Here is a 19,401-nt window from a genome sequence, read left to right as displayed (position 1 = left end):
ATTCGACTTTACTTGCTTTGAAAACAAATCCTTTCCAATTCAATTTTAAGGAATCAAATGATCATAAGCAGGTGAAGAGAGGGGAAATTGAAGTAGTGCATTTTAACAAAAAGTCAGGCAGTTTGCTGAATTGCATCTCATAGAGGTGGCAGTTGGGAGTTTGCCTCAGTCATCAGCTTGAAGATGAATTTCTTACTCAGCCGGTAAAAGGTGTGATAGCAGAAATAAATGGGCTTAGGTGACTGTGAGGGGAAAAGGCCAATTACTGGTGTAATTAACCTCTGATTATTCTGAAATACATGAGTTTTTACGTGCAGAGGCCATGGGACAGGGCATTAAAGGTCTGTAGGTCAAAGTCACTTCCAGATTCAGAGTGTGACTTACAGGTGTTGCCTGCTGGATTATTCCAGGATTGCCCTTCCCACTTCTGTGCCAGGACAGCACTGAGGCTTGGAGGTGGCAGCACCACAAGATGGTGCTGATGGCTGCCTGGCCACGTTTGGGCTGGGACAGGGGTCAGCCAGGAGGACTTCTCCTGCAGCCAGGCATGCAAACTATGCATGCACAAGGAGATCAGCCAGAGGCCTTTAATGCTGATGAGACACTCACTGCATGGAGAAACTGCCAGGCAGACCTTGGAAAGAGAACAATAACCCATAATTTGATGAGTCTAAAAGGTCCTGAGCATTGGCTCCAGCTCAGGTAAGAAGCAGCAAGATATTGAAAAGCCTTTCATTTACCAGAGTCAGAAGACTGTTTAATTTCAGCCATTTTAGGGTGGGTTTTGAGCACACTGCTGTGATCCCACTGATCTCCATATATTTGCTTCTTCCCGTTCTCCCCAGCCCCCCATAAATTGGATTAAAGGCTTGCATGATTGATACATGCAAAAGGTTGAATTCATCAGGCAGGAGATTGGGGTCAGAAGGAATTTCCATTAGAAGCAAACTGGAAATGACCTGAGGAAGCCTGGAGGAGGAGCTGAGGGGGAAGTGAGAGGGGGCTGAACAAGGAAATATTTCTCCAGAGCATTTGGAATGGATCACTCTCATATTGAAATTAAAAGCAAAGCAATCTGACATTGCAATTTGGGTGACTTTATTTCAATACAGTTTCTGAGGTAGTCCAGAATCCTTTCCTAAGGCTTACAATACAGCAATATTTTGCCGAGGGAAAGAAAACATTAGGATTTGGAAATGTGCATGTGGAAATTAAGACAAAAGGTACCTGTTTTATCTATTTCCACAGGAAGTAGACAGCTCTAACCACTCCTTCTAATGAAAGTTAAAGGGAGAAATAATTTGTTTCTAATTTTAGGTCATTGCTTGTATAGGTTGTGGATTTTTTGTTTCACAGCAAATATCCCTCTAGCCAGGTAAGTCTTATATAACGACACAGCCTTTAATTGCAATATTATTAATGTCACATTTGATTGAAAGAGTGATGCAGTGAGTGATACAACACCATGAAGTACTTGCCTGATATGGTTCATTCCAAATCATAATCACAAAAGATTGATAACAGGGCTTTTTTTCTATTGCCTTTTTCTCTGTCACTGGGGAATTTCCACCAGGGTGCTTCCTGGATACTCCAGGGACCAGTTTGGGTGGAATTTCTGTTGCATTTTGCACGTATAAATGACCTTTTGCATCTGTAGCATGTGGAGGCAGGGGTTAGAAACAAGCTAATACTTGTTTGATATTATTACTTGTGTTATCACCACCTGGTGTGCAGCTAAAAAAGTACCTAAAATTATTCTCTGTTACCACCTGGCATTTCCTGGCAGAGCAAAATGTTGGATTTGGCCAACGTAAGAACTGCAAAGAGAGAGTTTAAACACATGAAACTGAGATTCAACTAATGCTGCACCATGTGAAATGTCTTTGGTGCTGCTTATGCATCCCAAGTGGATAACATGGAGCGGGGAAGAAGAGAAAAAGATTTTTTAAAAATAGATTTGGAACTCTAAACATCTTACTGGTTCCAATTTATCTGCAGAAGGAATTTAAGTAAACAGAAACATAGTAAAAGTAAGAATTGAAAAAGATGCAGCACACTAAACCCAAACCGAATCAAACATTGGCTGTTTCATCTCAAAAATGCAATAAATTGGGGGCTGATGAAACCCAAGAGCTCAGTTTACAGATGAGATTAAGCAGTCAGGACAAATTTATTACTTTTGGATTAAAAGCAATCACGCAACATTTGTAATCAACAGAAGAAAAAGCAAATGTGATCCTGGTGACCAGGAAGAAGCTGAATTAATTGCTACATTATGGTATGGTGTTTATGCACCCTCAGTGTCACCAATCATTCCTGACACACAGGTATCAGGTCACAGATGTGGGAGTTTTTCCCAGTTTTTCTACACACACACACACACTTTTGTTTTTTAAATGTTTTTTAATGAAAATGTCCTTTCTGGCTAAGTTAGCATTGAAGAGAAAAAACATCTTACAGACACTGTGTTGTCTTGGTGGAGGGAAGTTTTCAAGGAGATTCACAGTCCCACACTTTTGCTGTAAATTAATGCATCTGATATTTTTTATGGTCCTTGCTTGGCCTCTGGTAAGAGCAAGATATGCTGCGTAATAAATAGATATCAATGTTAAGTATAAAGAAGGAAATTGTTTGTTTTGGTTTTTTAGCTCAAAAATGAATGAGCTAAAGTTTATGTTAATATTGTACTGAGGTTAACATTTCTCCAGTGAGAGGCTAGCAGACATAAACAAATGGGTTCTGCCCAAAATTAAGTTCAGCAGGTAACTATTAGAGAGTTTGGATTTTCCTATTGAGTTGCAACTTCTGTCATGGAAATTGAGAACATAAATGCATAACTTCTCTGGAATTCATGAATCTGATTTAAATCTGTGTGATTTCTTAAGAGCTGGAAATTGAAACTTTTCTGCTGAGTGGCTTATTTTGATTGGTGGTGTGAAATTCCTTCCCTTGGTTTAAAAACTATTTGAAAAATGCAAGGTAGGAAAAGAATAGCTCAAGCTTGACAAGAAGCAGACCATTGAACTGTGATTCTGTAGTGATAAAACTAGGATACACATCAGAAGCATTGAGTGAATTACCTCTTAAAATCGGTTTAATGTCATGTCATGTTACTGTCTAGATCTCTGTGACCAAAGCACTAAGAGAAAACCCTTCTCTGAAATGGTTTCACTGAGGTGAACTACAGACAACGTGGAGAAAACTCTCCAGAAACCTCTCATGTGGAATACACAGCAACTTTTTAGTTAGGAAAGGCATGGCAGCAGGAGCAGGGCAGTCATTGTCCTCTGTAATTGGACTGGTGAGGCCACACCTCAAATCCCGTGTGCAGTTTTGGGCTCCTCACTGTAAGAAGGACGTTGAGTGGCTGGAGAGTGTCCAGGGAAGGGAATGGATCTGGGAAAGGGGCTGGAGCACCAGGAGAGGTTGAGGGAGCTGGGAAAGGAGCTCAGCCTGGAGCAAAGGAGGCTCAGGGGGACCTTGTGGCTCTGCACAGCTGCTGACAGGAGGGGACAGCTGGGGGGTCAGGCTGTGCTCCCAGGGAACAGGGACAGGAGGAGACGGAACAGCCTCAGGCTGGGCCAGGGGAGGGTTAGACTGGAGATTAGGGGAAAATTCCTCACAGAAAAGATTGTAAAGCACTGGAAAGGGCTGTCCAGGGGAGGGGTGGAATCACCATCTCTGGAAGTGTTCTAAAAGACTTGTGGATGTGGTGTTTGGGGACATGGTTTGGTGGTGCATGTGGCCCTGTTGGGTTAATTGTTGGACTCGATGACCTTAGGGGTGATTTGCAAACTTTATGATTCTTCTGGAGCCTCTGGAGCTCAGTTCACTTTGATGTGCTGTAAGAACTGAGCACACTCTGCTGCTCCAAGAGCACTGGCAGGGATCACACACCTCACTTTGCTCGAGAGGAGCCCAAGCCCAGTCCTGCATCCACACATTGAAAAAGCTCCAGGGGCAGGAAGAGTGGGTGGGAAGAACAGAAACCCACCGTTTTCAGAGGAAAGATGAGGAAACAAGGCCTCAGAATTTAACATTCATCCAGGTTATGATCTGAGTTGTTGCAATCCTTAACTGCTGACAGCAGTGGAGTTGGGGATCTGCACAAGAGATTTCAGGAATGGCCCTGAGCTCTCCGCCCAGCTCTGCAGGGGAAGCCAGGAGCAGTGCTGGGAATGAACCCAGATTTCCTGAACTTCAGCCCCTCAGCCACAGGACTATATCTCCTCCTCCAGCGAGAAAATATTTCCTAAAAATAATTATTACCCTAAAATAAGTCCAGAATTTGTGTAGTTTAGTATGATATCAAGAATACATTGAAAATTTATTCAATCACAACTTTTTTTACTGGACACTTTCATAGTATTTTCAACCAGCACAAAACTTTAGCCCTACAGTGATGTGGTTCCTGACCATAATGGGGTCAGAATTAATGGGAGGCAACATGGCCTGAAATTGTCCTGTTAGCAGCAACTTTCAGTCTTCTTGAAGAGTTACATTCAAGCAAGCTAAAAAATATGCTGAGCAAACAAGGGAAACATTTTGAAAGATAAAATATTTCAAACACTAGCAAATGAAGCACTTATTGTGAAAAAAGAAAAAGCCTTAGGAATAAAAATTTTTTTAAATGCAGTTTGTTATACCATAATTATATTAATGCCTCAGAACAATCGATCCATTTTCTTTCTGAGAATATTTCCAAGCAGTTGTTTTTGAGCAATTTTTCTCATATGAATAATCAGTCTTTTGAAGCATGACTCCAGTGTAAGGTCAAAGTTGTTTTTTATATTCTCCAAGCAGCTGAATTGCTTTCTGCTTATGTAATACAGATGTCAAGCTGTTTGAAATACTTGTGCACTTTGGTGACTTGTAAGAAAAAGAAGCAAGAATTTTCTACAGCACTTGATTTTGTCAATTTGAAATTTTGTTTCTCATGTAAAATGGACTTTTAAGTCTCATGCATGTGGAAAATCTCCCCACTTTACAAACAAAATGCATTAATGGCTCAGTTTATAGCAGTGACATTTTGTCAGGATTTAACTGTGCTCGCAGTGGGGTGACAACATTCCTCAATTTTCAGTGAGCAAATTTCAGGCAAATTGGAGTCTTACCTGAAATACCTTCGAATCTGACAGGCAATTGAAAGGTTTCTTTCCACCTTGTGAAACACCTACAGGTAATTCTGCTCTGACAAGAACGAAATTTTGGTCCTACTGAGCCTGTGCGGCTTTTGCGTCATTGAGGTTATGTAAGTTTTATCCTTTAAAAGACACAGTAATGATAATAATGATGATGATAATGATAATGATAATGTGAAGATTAGGGGTAACAGGGACAGTGTTGGGCATGTTTGAGCTGGGGTGGGTGGGAGAGGAGGGTCAGATACAGAGGCCATATCCATGGATTTTGTGTGGAAGCTTTGGGGCTTGCCTGTAATAAATCAAATTTACAGCACAGCTTCTGAGGAGGGGCTTGTACAGCCCTGGTGTGCTGGGACAATGCAATTTCTCCACGATCAAAAGGCCTAATCAAACATAATTATTGCTATTGTGAGGGCTCCAGAGCCAGCCCTGGCAAATGGCCATTTAATAGTGGTCAGGCTGCTCCAGTCACACAGGGCTGTCACTGCAGCACAGGGAGTCACTGGCTCAGCTTCCCATCAGCTCCAGGAGCTTTGCAAAGTTGTGTGAATAACTCTAAATGTTGCAGTAAGACAGTAAACATTCCCCAAGTAGTGAAATTCTAGAAAAAACAGAACAAAGAAGTCATCCAGAATCTCAGACACCACTGGATAGAGCTGGGTAAAGCAGTTGGCTGGTAGAGCCACAGAACTTTCAGCTGGACAAAAAAACCCCCAAACAACCTCATGTTTCATTACTACAATGCACAGTGTGTTTTGTGAACTTTACATCCACACTGACTGAATCTTCACCTGTTAATGTGGTAATAATTTAATTTAAATGGCGTAGTTGTAAATTGCACCTTCTCAAGAGGAATTAAGGCTCAGCTTTTGCAAAAGGTTGGTAAATTTAATCCCAAGAAACGCAGAAAATGAAGTTGCTTTGGTAATCTGTTTTATTAATCTTTATCTTATCTTTCTTTTGCCACCACTTTGACAGTAAGAAAAAAGGCCTACATTTGGTAGCTGAATTGGAATTAGGTCAGTGCATCTGAAACATCTATATCCACTGTGGACAAATGCAAACCATTTTAATTTTCTTTAAAGGATATTTCTTTGTTAAGCAGATTTATCGATAAACTGCTCTGTGGTATTTTGTTACTTTAATATTTTCATCTATAGAGTGACACAGCAGAAGAATAGCCTAAATTGGGCAATGAGGAAAGAATTGATTAAAACTAAGGCAATACAAATTAAAAAGGATATATCCGCAAGAGGTGACAGAAATTACAGTTTAGGTGTTGATTTTAGAATTGTTGGGTTTAAGAAATCCATTTAGCTCTACAAAGGGAGAAGGCAGACTCTGATGTTGCCAGAAACAAGAACAGAGAGAACATAAAAATTTAGGAGGGTAACATGAAGGATGATATTTGAGTCAAGCATCTCATTAAAAGAAGAAAACTGGGAGGGGAATGGAAACACAGAGAGGAGCATGTTTTTCTCTTCAAAGCAAACAAAAAGTTAATACAATATAAAAGGTTAAAAAAAAAATAAGCTGAAAAAAGGCCAAAACTTTAAAGGCAACTTATGTTCCCATATTTATGAGATTGTATCATGAATACAATTTGAGCAGGGATATTTCCCACTAAAACCCAAAACTTTAAATGATAGCTCTTCAAAATGTTTTCCAGTGCTTTATGTTTCCTGTAATGGAAAATGTTATCCTTCATTAAAAGCCAGCTAGACTGTCAGTATTTTCCACCATCCTCTATTTTCTGCTAGGCCTATATTATAATTTAACAGCATTCTTGATCTTCATTTTCCCATCAGAAGAACGATACCATTTTTTCCTTCTATGTTTTCATCAGTATGGAAAAGGCTCCTTTTGTCTGTGTGGAGTCCAAACCCAGAATACTTGCCAAAAACTCATAGAGCCACAAAAAGGAGAGGTAAGGAATAGACATGACTGCTCTGTGCTCTTCTCCCTCCTCAAATCAAACTGACGATAGAAAGGTGCACCTTTTTGATGTCTTTCCCTAAATATCTGTGGATTCTGTTACTACTCACTGATCCTATTAAAGCATCATCCCACAAGTCCCACTTCATACAAATTCCCCACTGACTGAAGTGCAAAGAGGACCTTGCTTTTAGAGAGAGCCAGAGCTGCCATTTGAGGGCTTTCTGTGGAAAATCCTACTTGCTCAGGTTTAGGCACCTGTTGCAGGAGAGCTGACCTAAACCACCTGGTGGAAGATTCGAACAGAAATGGGGAAAAAAAACCCACAGCAAAAGAAAACAAAAATATTACATTTCTTCATATATTTCCTAGCTGACCTGGGGAATTCTTTGTGGATCCTAAAAGTTTATATGGATTCAGAAAGCAGCTGTGTAAAATCCTGGAGTGAAAAGCTCACTGAAGGTCTTTAAGCACAAGAACATTCATGGAGTGTTCGAATATTTCTCAGCTACAGAGGCTGCAAGCGAGTTCTGGAGGGGAGGAACACTGCACACCCATTGTTATGGTCCTTCCTACACTGGTCAGAATGAAAGAAAGAGCTCTGGGGGAAGATTTGCTGTCATCTAGGAAGACAATTGTTGTGTAAGAGAACTTCACCAAATGGTGACAATTTGCATGAGGGGAAAATGTCTGGATGGAGTAATCTGACCCTTTCCCACCTCTACTGCATTCTAGAGTTGGCTGATTTCATAACATTCCATTTTCTCACGCAGTTCCTTTAAAGCAGCAAACAAATTTTGGTAATATCTAAAGAGACTCAGCAGAGAATCAAATGGGATTCCTTGTTTCTAGGTTGGTGTCTAAATGAGCCTTTTAGGGACACCAGCCCCGAGCAGAAGTGTGCCATCTGCTCCTCTCTGCCCAGCTTCACTTTTCACCCTCTGCTCGGCTCACTTGTTCTTCCTGCTGTCCCATGTGCATGAACAAGCTGTCTGAGGGGCTGCAAGTGTGCACAAAGGGCACAAAACCATAAGGGACATCATCAGAGAGAAACGCAACACCAGCTGAAAACAGACGGTGAAAAGAGATTCTCACATGCTGATTTTCTTTTCTTTCATTCATTCAGTGCTTGGAGCAGGAATAGAATTCATCTCTGCTGGTTGGATATCTCCTTCTCTTCATTCCTAGATTAACCCAACTGGTTTGTATTTTATTCACCCAGTTATTTCCAGGGCTTAGCTAGATTAGTCACCTGTGTTTGTGCATTTGAGTCACTGACATTTGTCCAGCTTTTGCTTAAGTTATACATAGTAAGGTGAAAAAAGAAAATTAATATTAGAAAGTATGTCCAAGGAGCTAAAAAGAGGCTGCAGAGTGCATTAAATTACAAGAACCCTTCTGTGGAGTTTTAGGATTTCTATAAGTTGACATATATAAAGTGTGCCAGTCCTTTTGTCTTCTAGAGAGTTAATGTGATTAAGCTTTTTATCTGGCATGCCTTTTCACTAGAGAATCTGCATGAAATCCCTCTAAATTCTCTTCATGTCTTTCCAAAAAATAATATGAGCTTTTTTAATGCAGCCTATTTTACTGTCTGGAGTGTGTTTTCATTTTCTAAGTGCTTTTCAAGGTTGAAACGAAGAAAGTTTTGGTTACAAATCCAAATCTCCAGCAAAGAACTCGAGTGAGTAGACCAAAGGCTGGCATGTCCTCTTGAAACCTGAGGCCTTTCGAACTCATTTTATCCTAGATGCTGCTTTTGGATCCTACAACGTGAACTTCGTCCCTTTGGCAAAACCAGACTGATAAATGATGTCACTGAAATGAAACCCCAGCACGTGTGAGCATGGAATTTCTATTACTGCCCTCTTTACCTTGAAGGGGTTTTATTTTCCAGCATAGCCAGGAGTGGATCCCCACACTGTACAAGGGAAAGTTGAAACTGTATGTTCTGGATTTTCTTCTGTGAGCAGATTTGTGCAAGAAATTCTGTGATTAAAGGCCAAATGGAGAATTGGGGTAAAAACTGAGTAAGCTGGCTTTTAGCAGATGCAAATCTCTCCTTGCTGTAAGCAGTGTCCCTGAAGCTCACAGTCAGATGGCTGGGGGTTTTCAGATGGAGAATCACAGAATCATGGAATGGGTTGGCTTGGAAGTGACCTTAAATCTCCTCCAGTTCCACCTCCTGCCATGGGCAGGGACACCTTCCACTATCCCAGGTTGCTCCAAGCCCTGTCCAGCCTGGCCTTGGACACTGCCAGGGATCCAGGGGCAGACACAGCTTCTCTGGGCACCCTGTGCCAGGGCTTGACCATCCTCACAGGGAACAATTCCTTCCCAATATCCTGTTTTTCTTGTCCTCTGTCATTTTGAAGCCATTCCCTCCTGTCCTGTCCCTCTCTGCTCCGGTCAATAACATCTGGGGCAGCAGAAAGCCTCAACCTCCTATAGCTCTGTGAATTGCTGGATTCAGGCTGGGATCTTGAGCTTTGTCTTCCTTCACCATCAGTTCCCATCCAGCCCTCCAAGGCAGTAACTGAAATAACCTTTTGGTTGAGGAGCCTGAAAACCAAACTTTCCTGTGGTACTTGGAAACTTTGTTATCAAGGACTGAACTGAAATCCCAAAAACTGTTGGAGGAACAAGGAAAGAAAACTCCAGCTTGCTGCTAGCTTTGTTCCCACTGAAGCAAAGCTGAGCACCACAACTACTGGGGGAAGAGAAAAGCTTCAACCAAGAACAGTGCCCTGAGGTCAAACTGAAGAGAATATTCAGCCACCCTCCTGGCAGAGCTTTGTCTGAACATGTCCAGTGCTTTGGAACACTGAACACACTCTGTATTCCAAAAGAATACCCTAAAGCTGAAGTCTGTGCATTCAAATATTTGCTGCACGTTTCATCTTCCAGAGTTTTGAAGAACACCAACATTAACTGTACTTAAGTAATGAATTAGACAGAGCTAATCAGGCCATTCTGCAGTAAGCTTGGCCTTTAAAACCCTGAAGTGTGCCAGTCTAATTTTGGCAGTCAATTTTCCTCTTTAGTGCATTTTCACAATTTCTATTCAAACCAGCTCTCCAGATAAACAAGTTCCCCAAATGCTGGTTCCAGTGTAAATTATCAGCCTTTCCATATTTAGGCACTGGAGATCAAGTTTTGCAAAACAGGCCTACATAAAAGGAGGAGAAATAAAACTCTGGGAGTTGCAGAAAATAAACATTTAAAAGTTTATGTCTTAGCAGCGTGTTGGGGTTAAGCAAGAAAATATTTTTGGAAGCATTCTTTGCTTGGAAATGGAAAGAAATTGTCATTTCAGTAATACCTCAGGGGAGAAAGAGGAAAGTTTATTTCAAATATTCCTTTGGAAATTAGAAAATGCTATTTTCAAGCTGTTACCTACCATTCTCTAATCTCCACAGGAGACAGTATATGTGCTGCACTCTGAAATTGTTCTCCCTTATTTTTGGTGACCTGAAATAATTCCTGCAACATAAAATGTATGAATTCTCCATGGATGCATCTTGGGAGAGATGCCCTTTTTCCTGTAGGCATTGGTGGCATCCAAGATAGAGATGGGTGTAAAAGGAAGTCAGATTGGCCACGGAGACTCTTTGGACCCAAAAGAATGTTTTCTCATGTCCTTGTTTGGTTTTGGGAGCAAATAAGGTTTATTATTTTAGAGGAAAAATGATCATTAGTCTCTTATTTCAAGTAAAGATTTGTTTTTTTTCTTTATCTTCCACCCATTCTAGATGTCAGGAATAATATACAGATGACACAGTGACCATACAAAATTCAGGTAGTTAAAAAAAAAAAAGTCATCCTTGCAGGTTTCTGCAATAGGTTGCAGTGGCACTTATAATTTCTGTGATTGCTGAGTCAGATAGCTTTTAAAAAACTAGTGGTTTTTCTTTGCTATCTTCCAAGAAAACATGATCCAAAACAAATATCCTCAGACTCTTTCAAAGTACTGATCTCTGCCATATCTGAGCAGCTCCAGGGCTACGGCAAAGCACCCAGGTTTCAGTGATAAAATGACTGTAAATTATCAGCACTGGATAAGAGTATCTGTGTCCGAGAACAATTATGACAAAACCCACAAGAAGTTGTTGCGTGGTTGAGTAACAAGTGGAGGTTCTTACTCTGTTTGGACAGAGTTTGCTCGGGACTGCAAGTCCTCAAGGCTGGCTGATATTTCCTTGTGTTCTCAGGGGAAAGTTCTTACGTTAATCAGATGGGCTGGGAGAGAAAATCAGTTCCTTTTTCCTCTGTAATCACCACAACCAATCACCAAAACGGATCAGACACATTTTTTTATTGCTTCTTTATCAGTTTGATGACACATTTAGAGCTCTGCCATAAAGGCTCCCTGACCCTCTTAATGACTCGGAATTTACCATGGCATTTCTCTGATTTGTGTTGGGCAATGGAAACAAACAGTTCTGCATAAGCTCCTCATCTTAATCTAGATTCGGTATTACAGCAGCTTGAACGATAAATGCTGGAACAAAAGGATAATGTTTGAAAATGGTGTTTCAGCACTGCAAAACAAGACACAGCCAGGAAGCCACGGCACTTACTCCCAAGTGGTGCTGGCAACTGTGAAATCCAAGTCCAGCTGGAGCACTGGACAGTGCACAGAGCCAGGCATGTTTAAACATCCCTGCTGGAGTTAGAGCAAGAAGAAAGGAAAGCAGCAGTCAAATACACTGATCCAGTAATTTCCATGCTTGCTTTGGCCACTGCTCTGCTGTGGTAGGTTTCTTCTTTGCCTCAGAGCTGAGACAATCTCCTACCATCTGTACAAGCACAGAAGCTGTTCAAAACAGGCAAACAGAACTGGGTCAAGAAATCTGAGGGCTACTGCAGGGTTTAGGCTCAAGTCAAAATGAAGTTTGGCCTCAGCATTTCCAAATTTTAGGACAACTGTCATCATATTTTTATTGCCTTGATCAGAATTTTAATGCTTAGAAACGTTTGCAGACATACCTGATGAAATATAATATTCAAAAAGAGACAATGCAGTTGAACTTGAATATCTTCAGATTCTTAGTATTGCTCAAATACATATTCCGTTAAGCAGAGAAAATTGAAGAGAAGAATCCATTCACTTTACAGGGGAGCAAGGTTGTGATGGTCTCAGAAAGAGGACATGAATAGCCTGGTCAAAGAGATGGATCAGACAGGTTTTGTATTTTGTGGGTTTGAAGGCTGTTACAGTGTTTGTGCCTGCACACTTTCTACAAGAACAGCTCCTAGTAACTCCTATTCTTACCACGCAAAAATCATCCTGTCAGCTGTGCATCTCGAGTTTTTAGCCCCCCATGCATTTCATTCCCACGCAGAGCACAGGTCATGTGTTACATGGTTGGGATCTCTGCTGTAAGGAAAGCAGGAGCAGCGTCTGAGGTTGTTCACAATACTCTGGTTGATCAACTGTTCCTAATTTCCCAAAATTGTTCCTTTTTCTAGCCCCTTTTCCCTTTGTTCTGTAATTAAGCCCACATGTCCCTATTTTTAACTCCTCTAGTCCTCAGGCCCAAAACATGTTTCTGATTGTAGATGCTGCCCTTCTTTGAACTTTTGCCTCCCTGACTCAGCTGCTGAGTATCTGAGCCCTGAACTGCCCTGGTGCCACCATGTTCTCTGAGCCAAAATCAGAGTTTTTATGCTTTAACCACCTCAGCACCCAACCACAGCCAGCAGGAGAGGACACTGGATGTGGGAGGGCAGTGGGAATGCAGGGATGGAGGTCACTGTGCCCAACTGTTCCTTATTTTCATGTCATTAATGTTATCACAGGACTGATGTGACCCAGAGCCGTCTCAGGAGGAACAAATTCAGCTGGTTCATGTCCTCTAGCTCTTTATGTAGTATGTAAGTGGGATTGCTCTGTGTTTGTAGCCATGAAAAGTGAATTTGAAAATAAACTGAGCAACTTAGCAGTAAAAAAAAGATGCCCCACCTGTAAGGAATGAGGTGAGGGTAAGTGAGAAGAGGTAGCAGGAAAGGTGAATGAATTTAGCAAAAGGGACATAAAAAGAGAAAGGGGGAAAGAGTACAGTGAGGGAAGAAAGTACATGACAGCAGCCCTAGAGTGAGCATGGATCAAGGGATGCTGGGAAGGGAAGGGGAAAAGGAAAAGGAGGAAGGAGACAATGGAGGGAAACAGAGAGGAAAAATCAAGGGTAAATGGATTCAGAGTGAATGAAGGAAATCACCCTACAGCTTTTTTTGTAGTAGACTAAGTGCCTGAGGGATTTCCAGGGTGTTCCAACAGCACCTCGAGCAGTGCTCTTCCAGCAGGTGTGACCCCAGCCAGGGTGAGAGGGAAATGTGTCACTGCTGGGACATCTGGATCAATCACAGCTGATTTAGGAACCAGCATGTTTGGGATGGTATGGGAAGGACCTAAGTGTATGAGCAGGAGTGGGAAACCTGAAAAGCAAAGGGCAAACAGAAAAGGCAGCCCCAGCAGAGTTAATCCAGCCTCAGGAGCTGCCTGAGCCCTGCTCAGCTTTGCTCCCCAGCCCGGGAGAGGAGGGAAGTTAATATTTTTGTCTGGGAGGTTACTGGCTGGGGATGCTGTCACTCCTGAGGGGAGGCTGTGCCCGTGGGGAGTTGGGCTGGGGCCAGACCAGCCCGTCCCATTCCATTCCTGCTGCTCATCCAGCTCCTGGGATCTTCCTTGTAAACAACCTGATTATTTGCTTTGGGTTTTTCTCTTCCCCTCTCACTGGCTTCCAGTTCCCCATTTCTTTCAGCATAACAGGAAGGCTATCAGACACCTTCAGGATTTGCATTTTTTCCCAGTTAGTAGGGTGTTTTTCCTACTTATTTTTCATAGAAGGAATAAGGAAGAACATTTTCCAATTGCTTTTTCCGATTTCTTTTCATGAGCCACTATGTCATTGCCTGTCTATAGCTGTCCATTACAGCCTCATGACTTGTCTCCAGCAGGGTATAAATAGTCTCTGTTTACCTGGTTCCTTCTTCTGCTCCTACTTCAAGCATTCCCAGCAGCCTGAGGGATGTCACCTTTCATTGTGGGCATCACACCTGTGCTACAAAGATTAATAATAAGATGCCACATGAAAAAATTCAGTTTTGTGACTTTGGCAAGAACAACAAGTGTTCACTCAAGCTACAAGGCTTTTTTTGCTGTTCTTTAAAAGGATAAAACTTTGTTTAATATGGCATAATTTCCATCTTTTCTGATGTCAAGTTAAGATCATGTCAGACAGATGGAACAAGATGACAAGACCTTTGTGTCGTGGCTCTTTAAATCATGATGCAGCATTGCCATCTCATGAAACCTAAAACCCAGCTGAGGAGCCCGATTTGAATTAGAAGTACCAAATAATTGTGAGAAAGGGAAAAAATATTTTCAAAGAGACGAATGGCCAATATAAATTCCAGTGTATTGCAGTGATTTTTTTTGTCCCTTCCAAAATGTTCCTGACTGGATTCAGGAAAGGTAGAGTATTAGTAAAAAAAAACAAACTAAAAGAAAGCCCAAATTTTTTTCTTGTGAAATTCCATGCAAACAGAGACAAAAGGAGATGGTAATGCAATGCTTTGATCAAATTATACAGATATGATTCCCCACCACCACCCCAAAAAACCAATTGCATAAAAGTTTAAAACTTACCTTTTGTTGTAATACTTAGGCATTTTTCTCCATTCATATTTCCGGATAATAAGTTTCACATGGTGAAGAAATTGGGCCTATATATGAAATGCTAAATGCAACCTGCATTCACTGATGGTTAAAGAAGGAACAAGTAGAGTATAATATTTTAAGTGGAGAAAAACTAGCAGGGTACAACTGTAATTCAAATTTCTTCCCTTTGTGTTTAAAGGGTATTAGGCTTCATTCTGAGAGTGGCCAAGCACTGGCCCTGGTGCCCAGGGAGGCTGTGAAGTCTCTCCATCCTCAGAGATTTTTAAAATTCAACTGGAAAAAGCCCTTTGTAAGTCCATAATTAGCCTGGAGTTGGGACCATGGAGCCTCCAGAAGTCCTTTCCAACACATTTTTTTAGATTCTGGAACATCTCACTAAACTCAGTTCTGGAGCATCCAAAGCAGGTAGAGATTAAATCCCAACCAGACTGCTGGCTGTGCTTCCCTTACACTCCAACAGTGCCCTGGAGTGGTGGGAGGGCAAGAAATGTGAATATTTCCCTGCCAGCAGCTGGCATTGTACAAAGAACGGTGAAAGGGAATGGTTACTCCAGTCTCTGTAAATGAGCTGTTGGCACGTGCAATCGCCCACTTTTCAGAACAGATGTGTTTTGTGGGCACAATTTAACATGCAGCTCCTTCCACAGCTGTGACAGCATTCCCATGGCCATGCTGTGCCTGAAAAAACCCTTTACTGCTGGCAGCCTGAAACCCAGAGTGGCAGAGCCCTTCCTCACCCAGCTCAGGAGGGAGCTGCTCCCCTGAGAGAGCTGAGCTCTCCTGCTGCCTTCCCAGCTCGCTGGCACTGCTGAGCATTAGCCTGGCAGATGGCCTGCACATGCATGACAAATCTAATGTATTCTGGGCTCACCAAGCACAAGCAGCAGCCATTTGTCCTGCACTTCTGGGTGTCAGGCAGCCTGCTTGGTGCCCCAGCTGCCATCTGGAAACCCCTGCCACAGCCCGACCCTTCTCCCTCTGCTCCCAACCCTCTGCTCGCTCCCTTTGTGCATCCAGGAGGCTTGGGAGGAGTGAGCTCTGCAATTCCAGAGCATGAAGAGCCCGTGATTTTACACACTCAAGGTTAGGGAACAGCTCCGTCCACCCTTTCCTGCAAGGCACAGCTGTACAAGGACTGGGCAAACTCTGTTTCTGCACCACTGCTTAAAACGAGCAGCAGGCTGCTGGGGCAGGTGTTTGTGCTTTTTATTCTAGGGTAATGTGGCTCCACCACAAGCAGGTGGCTATTTCTTGAAGAGCAGTGTTTGCCCAAAGATGGGAGCTTGTCCCTAGTGAAATGGTGCAGGTAAAAACTCCACTTAAAATTAATTTTTCCTCACACCAAATGATCCTCACCACATAGTCTCATGAGTAGTTTTTTCTACGTCCCTCTGCAGTTCTTGACCTTACTCTATGATTATTTAATGTGAAATATTGATGACTGAAGAAAGGTTCATTATCAGCCCAAGGTCTGTGCTGTCTTCTGTCAGCATGTACCCTGGCAAGAGTCCCAGAGTCAATGTGAATTTCGTGCAATTACATCCAAAAGCGGCTAAATCCAAACACGTGGTGCCTTCTCAGCTTTTCTGGGGAGAGGAGGAGACAGAGAGAGGAGTTAAATTTCAAATCCCAAAATTAGAGGATAAACAAAGCAGGAATCCTTGTTACAGTTCTGTTTCTGGGGTCTTCCAGCAGCAGACACAGTTCACAGTGTCCTCTGAACTCATCAGTGGAAAATGGCCTGTCCTGCCATCCACACTCCTGCTTCTGTAATTCCGTTTCTTTTGAGATCACTAACCACCATCAGGAATTTGGAATAATCCTATGCCTAGCAGAAGAAGAAAGAAAAATTACTTACCAAGTCCTGACTGTTCCTTGGAAACTTTTGCACATGTAACCAGAGAGAATATGAACTGATCGTGGAGAGTTTTACAGATTTCAAAGGTGAAGAAAGCGCTTGAGTCACCACCAAGAAAAGAAAAACAACCCAAGAGGAAAAGACCACCTAGAACTGATGAGGGGCCAGACACCTGCCTTTAATTGAGTGCCTAAAGAAAACAGTATCTGGGCAGCCTTTAATTTGTAATGAGTTCTGACTTGCTTTGACACGCGCTGTGTGAAGTGCCATGTGTGCTCTTGGTTGATGGTTAGAAGGAAATTCTTATGCAGGAACATGGTGTGTATCTTGCAGACCTGAAGCATGAAAATGTGAAAATTAATAAAATCCTGCCTAGCTGAACAAAAAATGTGAGAATGTGCAGTGCAGGATCCACTGGACAGGTTAAATAATCCTATTGGTTCAAAGGTACCTTTGTCACAAAGCTACTCATTCTTTCTCTCCCTTTCTCAGGTTAATGGGGGACAACATTGTGATTTTATGATTTAAGGTGGACAAATAGATTACTTGTTCACCTACTTGGAATTGAAGCAAAGACGGACAGGAGAAAAGATAAACCATTATTTTAATTTTTTTAGCTGCCTCCCTTCATTGTTGCCTATCATTGTATTCCTGACAGTTACTCCTGAAGAGTTTATCTGGAATATACCATGGCCAAGGTTCTATCCTGCTTTGTGTTCCACCTCTTTGTCACTGTTAGAAACATTACTGCCCTTCCATCCTACTGAATTAGAAAAAAACATCATCTGTGACTGCTTTCTCCATCACCCCATACATCCAACTCTGCTCTCAAACTATTTCCAAGGCCTTGTTCCACTGGCTAAAGAGCTTTTCTCTCTTTTCCCTCATCTCTCCCCATCACAGCTTTCCCTCCTCTTGAATGCATGAGTGCCCAAGCCCTTTCTGCCAAAATCATCTTCCAGGCTGCTGCTCTGCCTGTCAAACCTGGCTGCTCAGGCACTTCCCTGCCTTCCCCTTCCCTCCCTGATCTGTTTAGGCTCTTGCTGAATGCCAGGAAGTTCTCTCAGCTGTTCCTTCCTGTGCTGCTCCCACGGATTCTCCCCTTGCCAGCCATGGGAACTCTCCTGTTGCCATTAATCCTCTTCTCCTACATGAGGAATAATGGTTTTATCCTTCTGTACAAAAGCCATGTTCTCACCCTTCTCTAAAGGGACTAAAGAGCAGCTTGATGAATGCTGCCAGGATCTGGGCTTTTAATCAAATCACTTGCTACTGTTTGAAGAACATACCACTTGTTAAGTCAGTGCATCACATAGTATAGACAGTGACTCTATTAATTCACATCAACACCACTTCTTTGCTCATGGACCTTTCCCTGTCCTCTTTTCTGCTGTTGCTACACTACACAAGTGGCACCTTGAGCTACAGAATAATTTCCTTTTAGTCCTCTGCTGTATTGTTGTGCAGTTTCTGCTACAGGGAGTTCAAGATACAAGAGAGGGATGCAACACCTGGGAGAGAAAACCGTATCTCTAGAGGGAATATCACTCAGAAAGGACATTTTCTACAGAATCATAGAATCACAGAAAGACTGGGTTGAAAGAGACCCTAAAGATGCACTTTGCAACCCTCCTGCCAAGGGACACATTTCACTAGAGCAGGATGCTCAGAGCCCCATCCAACCTGCCCTTGAACACTCAAGGATTTATTTCCTTTGCAGTTTATTTTGTAAATCCAAAGTTCCTGAAAGTCTACAAGCTTTGATTTGATACAAGGATTTTTAAGTTGACAATGATGTTGCTTTATCATAATTTGCGCTCACAGCCTTGTGTTAAATTGCTTTGGACTTACTTCAAGGAGCAACAAATGTCAGCTGTTCATTGTGCATTTTGCCTTGAATCAGAAGGGCCTTGGCTTAATGCCACCATGACATTTCTGGTCTAAAACTGCTCTTCCTTTAGCTCAGAGCCCATCAGATCACAGCAGTATGGAGTCAGGATGAGAAGAAATGGGAGCCTTAGTTTTGTGTAATTTTAGGGCTCTGATGGTGATGATTCACGAGCATGCTGATGTTGAGGTAACAAAAAAAGCCCTCAGCCTTCCAATTACATCTGCTTGGGAAGATCCCTAGGATTGTACAAAGCAGCACGAGAGCTGGAAAAATTATCCTTGGTGTATATTTAGGTGTAAATTAAAGCACAGTTCATTTGAGGCTAAATTTGGGTGCATTTTCATACAAACTGAGAAACAGGAGCCTGGGTTTTTGGAGTGCTTTGTGTTTGCAAGCTGCTCTCATCAAGGTAATTAGTTTGCAAGAGATCTCCAGATGCTGGATATGAGACACAAACAGGCCTTTCATCCTGCTCATTATACAGGAGCAATCTTTATATCAAGTACCCTCTGATAAATGTTAAAACTGTGATAAAACACTGGATAATGAGAAGAGCCTTCCAACAAACTACAGCAACGCATGCAAAGCAATCAACTTCAAACCTAATCCAGATCCTTCCCTTGCCCTTTTACAAAGCAACATCGCTGCAAGTTGGATTTTGTAGTGATTGTGCAGTGCAGGAGGCCTGGAGGAGGAGGAAAATTGGGCTTTCAGAACTTCCCAGCCATGAGCAGAGGGATCATTTTACAGCGACTGTTGTATGAGAACAAATGCAGAGGCTCTCAGATAGACCTCTGTGCAGCAGACACTATTTTCTTCTCATCTTACAGCATTAAAAGATGATGTAAAACAAGATGTAAATGATCTTGAATTTTCTGAGCGTGCTAGA

General features: G+C 42.2%; 1 protein-coding gene across 2 annotated transcripts in view; it reads left to right on the top strand.

Moving 5' to 3' along the window:
- Positions 1–287: 287 nt before the first annotated feature.
- Positions 288–19,401, top strand: part of ADAMTS5 (ADAM metallopeptidase with thrombospondin type 1 motif 5) — a 101,983-nt gene continuing 82,869 nt past the window's right edge. For both annotated transcript variants that reach the window (XM_085078163.1, XM_085078157.1), the window contains exon 1: positions 288–702. The gene's annotated coding sequence lies outside the window, so the exon portion shown is untranslated. The remainder of the gene's footprint in view (positions 703–19,401) is intronic.

The sequence above is a fragment of the Lichenostomus cassidix genome, chromosome 1 (assembly GCF_008360975.1).
Source record: "Lichenostomus cassidix isolate B80296 chromosome 1, HeHo_3.0, whole genome shotgun sequence".
NCBI lineage: Eukaryota > Metazoa > Chordata > Aves > Passeriformes > Meliphagidae > Lichenostomus > Lichenostomus cassidix.
This window is presented reverse-complemented; position numbering and strand designations above follow the sequence as displayed.